Consider the following 8,837-nt stretch of genomic DNA (forward strand, 5'->3'; position numbering starts at 1 on the left):
TCCCCAGAAAAAGTAATGAAGTAAATATAAAATTTGGAAGAAAAAAGTTAAAAATTATTTTATGATATGATTATGTAAAAGAAAAAGTAAAGTCACCAACAAGGAAATTCAACAAAATAGTCATACTAAGTCAGTCCATACATGGAGAAGTGTATTTCTACAAAGAAGCAATAGATGGTTAGTTATGTAGCAATACAAAACAGTCACAATAGAGATTCTAAAATGCAAGAAAGGTTTTAACACTATTGAAAATGACTGAAGAGATGCTGTGCAGTTTGCAGATAAGAATATTCCTGTGAAACCATGATTATCAGCATCATAGACATACTCGTCACCTCTCAAGCTTCCTCCCCCCCTTCCACTATTACTGTGGCTTTTGTTTTTATTTTTCATAGGATACTACATAAAACTTACCTTTCTAGTGATTTTAAATCTCTTCTTGGTGCTCATGTCAAATTAGTGGACTTCACATGCATTGATTTAGTTTTGGTCTATGTGTTTATCCCTCCCTTTTCTATTAAAAATAATCAATCCTTTGGAATTTAGATAATGAGTGTATTCATCCTGTAGGTCTTTTCAGGTAATATGAGCACTTCAATAATATTAATTTTCCAATCCATAAAAATAATCTTCCCATTTATTCATTTATGTCTGCTTTCATTAGTGAGTTCTAGGACAGCCAGGGCTACACAGAAAAAAACCCTATCTTGAAAAATCAAAAAAAAAAAAAAATGTATTAGTGAGGCTATTGCCAGATACAATGGGTTGAGGATTGTTCAGTCAGAAAAAATGGTAGAGGTTTTGTTTTTGTGTTTTTTTTTTGTTTGTTTGTTTTTCAGGCATAAAGGGCTTATCTCTCAACTTAGAACCAGACACTGTTGTTTGGTGTTTGGGAATTATTTAGGGGACATTGTGAAGAAAACAGAAACGATTGTGGACATCCCAGTTAGCAAGAAACAGCTGGATCATGCAGTGGATGCTCTCGATATTGCTATCAATGGGTTAATGAGAGGGTTAATGTGGTTCCAAGACCCATAGGGCACTCTGTATGAAGGCCCCTGAATGATTCCTTGAATCTGCAAGAACAAATGCAGACTGGCATCAAGGCCTAGTAATGACTGGTCATTGTGATGGCTAATCTTGGTTGTCACCTTGACTGCATCTTGAATCAACTAAAACTCAAGCAGCTAGATATGGCCGTGAGAGATTTTCTTGACTGGATAATTTGATTCATCTTCTGGTGGTAAAAGAGCAAGGTGTAGTGGCACACGCTCTTAATCCCAGCGCTTCAGAAGCAGAGGCAAGTGAACCTTTGACTTGGAGGCTAGCCTGGTCTACATAGTAAGTTCCAGACCATCCAGAGCTACACAGTGAGACCATGCATTAAAAAAAAAAAAAAAAAAGCCAGCCACAGTGGTGCACACCTGTAATCTCAGCACTCAGGGAGGCAGAGGCAAGAGGATCTCTGTGAGTTAAAGGCCAGCCTGGTCTACAAAGCAAGTCCAGGATAGCCAAGGTTACACAAAGAAACACTGTCTTGCTAAAACAAAAAATGAAACAAATACAAAAGAAAAGAAAAACATGGAAGAAGGAAGCTTTTGCTTTTTGCCTGTTTGTCTTCACTCACTGGCAAGTTCATCTGTCCTGCTTCTGAGCATTCTAATGCCTTCACTGTCATTAGAACAGACTTCTCTGGGATTCCAACATAGACTGAAGAGTGACAGCTCTCTAGGAATCCTCCAGGACTGCAATGCCAGAATCACATTAATGAGATGTCCAGTGGCTTAAACAACTACTGGATTCTTGGCCTTTCCGTCAGGGGGACAGCCATTCTCGGACTGCCCAGACACTGCCTTGTAAGTCACTGTAATACCCTCCCACCATCTATCAATTCTGTTCTTTCTTTTCTTTATTTCTTTCTTTCTTTTTTTTTTTTCTTTTTTTTTCTTCCAGACAGTGTTTCTCTGTGTAGCCCTGGCTGTCCTGAAACTAACTTTGTAGATCAGACTGCCCTCAAACTCAAAGATCCCCTTGCCTCTACCTCCTAGTTCTGGATTAAAAGAATTCACCACCATTACCAACTGTGCAATGGCCAAATAGACTTTCAAACTTTCCTTCTGGAATGACACAAGTCAGGCCTCCATTATCTGCATTTCTCTTAACATTCTCATCTTCCAAACTCCCACAGAATAGAACACCAAGATTTGAACACTCAGTGGCTTTCCTTGCCCAAAGTTCCAAAGTCCTTCCACAATCCTCCTAAAAATAATAAAGTCAGATCTGTAGGGTATTTTTATACCCTACAACCATGGAACCAATTTCTGTCTAAGTCAGGGTTTCTATTGCTGTGATGAAACACCGTGACTAAAGCAACTTGGGGTAGAAAGGGTTTATTTGACTTATTTGACTTATTCTTCCACCTCACAGTACATCATTCAAAGGGCATCAAAACAGGGACTCGAGTAGGGCAGCAATCTGGAGACAGGCTGGTGCAGAGGCCATGAAAGAATGCTGCTTACTAGCTAGCTCTCATGACTTGCTCAGCCTGCTTTCTTATAGAACCCCACGAACCCTAGCCCTGTGATGGCTCCACCCACAATGGTGTAGACCCTTTCCCACCAATCACTAATTAAGAAAATGCCCTGCAGACTTGACTAGATTTTTCAAACACCTACCTTACTTAAGGTTCTTAAACACCCCTACTTCCCTTCCAACCCCCTCTCCCCATCCGACCTTAGGTAGGAGGTTAGTAGGGAAAGAGGCTGTAGACTTCTTTTAGCTATTTCCTCCTGATTAGGGTCATTGGGTTCTTTGGGGATAGACCAGAAGTAGTCGCCAGGATCCCAGCAGGGGTCGAGTCAAACAGCAAAGCAGCAAACTACAGCAGCAGCAGAAACAGCAAGCAACAGCAGCAGTGGTGGTATCATTCAACAAAAGCTGTCAGACTCCGCCCAAACGGCACAAGTCCTGCTGAAGCAGCAAAGCAGCATGAAAAGTTCTCTGGAGTGTTTCTCAGAGCCATGTCCAGATGCTCGAGTTTTAGTTGATTCCATATGTAGTTAAGGTGGCAGTCAAGATTAGCCATCACAATGACCAGTCATTACTAGGCCTTGATGCCAGTCTGCATTTGTTCTTGCACAGAGGATTCATTCAGGGGCCTTCATACACATGTCCTGTGCATTGGAACCATGTCAATCCTTTCCATTGACAGCAATGTCAAGAGCATCCACTGCATGATCCAGCTGTTTCTTGCTAACTGGGATGTCCATAATGGTTTCTGTTTTCTTCACAATGTCCCCTAAATAATTCCCAAACGCCAAATGACAGTGTCTGGTTCTAAGTTGAGAGATAAGCCCTTTATGCCTGAAAAAAGCAAAAACAAAAACAAAACCTCTACCATTTCTTCTGCTTGAACAATCCTCAGCCCATTGTATCTGGCAATAGCATCACTAATACTTTTTGTTGTTGGGTTTGTTTGTTTGTTTGTTTGTTTGTTTGTTTGAGACAGGGTTTCTCTGTGTAACAGCCCTGGCTGTCCTGGAACTGGCTCTGTAGATCAGGCTGCCCTAGAACTCACAGAGCTCCGCCTACCTCTGCCTCCCAAGCGCTGGGACTAAAGGCGTGTAGCACCACATCCTACTTAGCACACACCTGCCATTTTTGAGGTCAACAGCAGTACCAACTCCAAGAATATGTTCTCTAGCACTGTAAGACATCACAGCAGTGCCAGTCATTTGAAGGTGAGTAGTGGAGGCAAGGAGGTTCTTTGCAGCAATGAAGGAATTTCTGAAGATAGTTTTTGAACCACCTGTTAAAAAAGGACAAGAAGCCTCTGCCATGGAAATGGTATAGACAATATCTTTACAATTGCTTCTTGGGGGGCATTCTGAAGCGACAGTCTCTGGGTTCTCTATTTCTTCTTCAAAATCCCTGAATATCTTTGTATTATTATTTTACCATCTTTGTGACTTTTATAATTATAAAATTTAAAAGTCATCTTACTGAAAATTGTTATTAACTTGTTATTAACTAAAATGTGTAGACATTTTGGTGAAATTACATGGTAGATTAATTCTGAGAAAATTGATAATCTTATAATACTGGATCTTCTGCTTCATAACTGTGTTAGTTGTATTTATACACATTTGAGAAATGATAAAATTTAATTAAAGATAATGGCTTTATGATTCCTTCAATGAGGAACATTTGATCCTAATTTTTGTTGCTATTTGTATGTATGCTAAACTGGAAGAACTAGGCAATGGAATTAAAGATCATAGATGCCCAGCCTGCTTTAACCGAAATACAAAAACATGATATGTTAATAATTTTCAAAAAATTAATGAGTTTTAGAAAGTATATCCAAGTTAAAGAGATGTTAAAAATAAATTGGAAACCTTGGCATGGTGGTGCATGCCTTTAATCCCAGCACTGGACAGTCAGAGGCAGGTGGATCTCTGAGTTTGAGAACAGCCTGGTTTACAGAGCAAGTTCCAGGACAGTCAGAGCTACACAGAGAAACTGTTTCAAAAAACCACAAATAATAAGTAAATAAATGACCTTTTAGAACTACATATAAATTACAAAAACCTAACTATTCTCAGCCTCCTACTTACTAAAATTTAAAAGAAAAGAGAAGCAGCAGGTTTGTGGAAAGGAGTCAATCAGCAGTTCAGAAGAGCTGTATTAAAAGAGGAAGTCCTGAAAGGTAGCAAGCACTCCTTTAGATTACAAGAGGTACAGTACCACTGACATGGAAATTTCTGGTTTCTTTGGAAACTCAGTTGTATCATATGAATGTGTTTGTTTTGGTCCCAAGTGTGGGATGTGGGAATATGTCATGTATTGTGTCTCTCTCTCTCTCTCTCTCTCTGTGTGTGTGTGTGTGTGTGTGTGTGTGTGTGTGTGTATCCTGTGATGTGTTCTCTCCCCATCCCCCTGCCCACCTGTGAAAAGTGCATGATGGCATGATGTTCTCAGCTGGAAACTACCTCATTCGAGGGGCGTGGGTTTTGCCTGTTGGAAAACATCCTTGTGTGGACTCTGAGAAAGGATAAATAGAAGCCCACAGGCAGTGAGACAATGCTTTTCGAATCTCTACGCTTTGAAATGGTTCAGGTTTGGATGGCTTTGCTGGAACACCAAGTAAACTGCAAGAAGTCTCAGCCCTAGGAAGAATTCAGTATCCAGGTGGAGAGGCAGCACTGTACTGTTGAGCACCAGGAGCTTACGCTGGTACCTGGCACCAAGGCATGTGACTTCTTCAGTGAGAATGTGTCATCCGTGGTTCACACACCATGTTCATACACCAAAAACTGGTGACACAAAACTTGAGCTTTCATGTGGAAAGGAATATGAGACAGTTTATTTTGAAACCTAACATGCATGACCACAGTCCAGGAATGCAGATTTAGGTAATTTTTTTACCCCCAATACTATGTTCCAAAATGGCAAGTTTCATGAACTTTTTATAATAACAGAATAAAGTAAAAAAGGAAGGTACTTAAAAAATGTAATGCTAGCTGGGTGGTGGATGCAAGTGCCTTTAATCCAGAACTCCCAGAAGCAGAGGTAGGCTGATCTCTGTGAGTTTGAGTCCTGCCTGCTCTACAGAGGTAGTTCCAGGACAGCAAATGTTGTTACACAGTGAAACCCTGTCTCAAAAAACCAAACAACCAAACAAACAAATAAAAACTGAAATGAAACAAAACAAAGAATATGTGGCTGTGAATAACAAGATACCAGAACTACTGAAGTGAAACCTTTGCTTTGTTACTATAATTGATGCTGAGAAATTAGCAGTGATTAAGAAGATACTAGAATCATTGAGGTGAAGTCTTCTGGAAAGTGTTTCCTCATGTAAGCACGTAGAAAGTGTGTTCCGGAAGCTTGTACCTCATGCTGGCAGCAGAGCTTGGCAGTGTAAGTCACCCAGGTGATACTGGTTTTGGAGGCATGAAGGGATCATAGAAAGTAACCGATGCTTGGCACTGTGTGGCAGAACTGGAGTCTCAGAGAACTCAGGAGAGAGTATTGGTAAAAGTGCAGCTCACAGCATTTTCGAGATGGGATGACCACCAAGAACACCGGCAGTGATGGTGTGGGCCAATTGAAGCCTTGAAGACAGGTTTTGTGTATTGCAGAGGGCAGAGCCCAAGTGACCCAAACTTTTTGGTGGATCCCAGAAGATCATGAGTGGATCTTAGACATTCGACATTAAATACACAGTTGGAGTTGGCTCTTCTTTGATTTGATTGTGACTGTGCCCTGGTTCTTCTCTCTTGAAGTAAGCAAATGTTTAATTTAATTTTTATTTTATAGGAACCCACAATTAAAAAACTTTAAACTTTTAAGGGGACTGGATTTTTAAAGAAACAGGATTTTTTTTTAAGTGTTTCAATTTGTAAAGACTGTGGGACTTTTAGTTTGTAAAATGTTTATATTGTGATGTTTATATTAATCTTGGGGTTTACCAAGAAGAGAAAGATGTGGCTTAACAGTGTTGTGTTTGTGTGTTAAGCTGACAAGTAGTCAGGTGTGGTGGCTAGTTTTGTGTCAACTTGATACAAGCCAGTGTCATCAGAGAGGAGGGATCCCCAGTTGAGAAAATGCCTCTGTCTGATCAGGCTGTACAGCCACCACTGCCCAGTGGTGACTGATGGCAGAGAGACCAGACTATTATGGGTGGTGCCACCCATGGGCTGGTAGCCCTGGGTTCCATAAGAAAGCAGGTTGAGCAAGACATGTGGAGCAAGCAAAGCAGGATGTTTGTTTGTTTGTTTTTGTTTTGTTTTGTTTTCCAGTTCCAGCCATTTGGTCACAAACGTCATGATGTCATTTTTATTAACAGCTGGCTCAGCTGTTGTTTAAATGTCCCCCATTTTCTTTATCTGTTCTTCAGTTGAGGGTCATCTAAGTTGTTTTCAGTTTCTGATTGTTGTGACTGAAGCCACAGTGACCATAGTTGAGCAGGTGTCCTTGTGGTAGGATGGAGCATCCTTTGAGTATACGCCCAAGGGTGGCATAGCTGGTTTTTGAGGGAGATCCCAAATTTTCTGAGGGGCCACCATATTGATTTTCACAGTGGCTGTCCACATTTGTACCCCCACCAGCAATGGAGAAGTGTTCCTCTTGCTCCACACCCTCACCAGAATGAGCTGTCATGGGAGATCTTTCCATTTTTTGATATCTTCTTCAATTTCTTTCTTTCTTCAAAGACTTGAAGTTGTTATCATAGAGATCTTTAAGTTGCTTGGTTAGAATTACCCAAGATATTTTGAATTATTTGAGGCTGTTATGAAAGGTGTTGTTCCCCTATTTCTTTCTCAGTCTGTTTGTCATTTGTATATAGGATAGATACTTTTTAAGTTAATCTTGTATCCAGCCACTTTGCTAAAAGTGTTTAATCAGTTGCAGGAGTTCCCTGGTGGAATTTTTGGGTCACTCATGTACACTATCATATGTAAAAGGAACTTTTATTTGCCTGCCTCAATTGTTGTCTGGGAGGCTTACTGCCTTCTTCTGCTAACCTAAGCCTAGTCCTGGTGTTATGGGTTCAGGAATAAACTGCTAATCGACCACTTGGCCACCAGACTCAGAATGATGAAAGTTTATCGAACACTGAACAGAAACTGACCAGTCAGGGCCATAATCTGGTAACCCAGTGTAGGAGGTGGGGTGAGGGTGGGAGTGGGGGCAGCATTACATCATTTTGACTAGTTAAACAGAATCAGTTGTGTTCCAAGTGTATTGTACTGTATCTAGATAGCTAGACAAAGCACTTTAAACTGATTGGGTGGGATTTAGGATTCTGGGAGTAAGGAACATAGCAGGATGTTGTGGTCTAAATTCAAGCAGAATGTGCATTTATCATCTATTGTTTTAGTCTAAGTAGCAAGAATTGAACTATTGAATTGTATCCTGGTCTCAGGCATGTAGGTCTAAGAACTTGAAAGAGAAAGCCATAAACGCAGGTATTTGGGGGATTTTGGCAAAGAGGAAGCCAGACTAGCTTACAGCGTTAAGAATAGAGTAATAACTGCTCAGTGTTGTGCCGTAAAGCATGTTAAATAAATAACATAGTCCAGCCTTAATTATTTGGGTGCTAGCTGCCTTAAGAGAGAAACTGCAACACATACATTTTTAAAATTTTTACTAACTGTCCAACTTGGTGGACTACAACTCCCTCCCCCCCCCCGCCCAAGACAGGGTTTCTCTGTGTAGCCTTGGCTGTCCTGGACTCACTTTGTAGACCAGGCTGGCCTCAAACTCACAGAGATCCGTCTGTTTCTGCCTCCTAGAGTGCTGTGGTTGCCTATGTGTGCCACCATGCCCGGCTTGGACTACAGACTTTTAAAGTATGTCCTTATGATTCTCTGGATTTCCCCAGCGGCTGTTGTTATTTTTCCTATTTGTTTCTGATTTTCTTAAATGGATATTCTCTCTCCATCTTTCAGTAGTTCAGATAAGGGTTTGTCTATTCTGATGATTTTCTCAAATGACCAACATCTTGTTTTGTTGACTCTCTGTATTGTTCTCTTTGTTTCTATTTTATTGATTTTAGCCATCAGTTTATTTCTTGATATCTACTACTCTTGGGTGTGCTTACTCTTTTTGTTCTGGAGCTTTCAGCTGTGATGTTAAGTTGCTAGAACAAAATCATTCCAGATTTGTTAAGGAGGCACCTAGCTAGTGCTGCAAACTTTCCTCTTAGCATCACTTTCATTGTGTCACCTAAGTTTAGCATATTGTGTTTCACTTTTATTGAATTCTAGAAAGTCTGTCTGTCTTTCTTTCTTTCTTTCTTTCTTTCTTTCTTTCTTTCTTTCTTTCTTTCT

Source organism: Psammomys obesus, unplaced genomic scaffold (genome assembly GCF_907164565.1).
Source record: "Psammomys obesus unplaced genomic scaffold, mPsaObe1.curated_primary_1811, whole genome shotgun sequence".
NCBI lineage: Eukaryota > Metazoa > Chordata > Mammalia > Rodentia > Muridae > Psammomys > Psammomys obesus.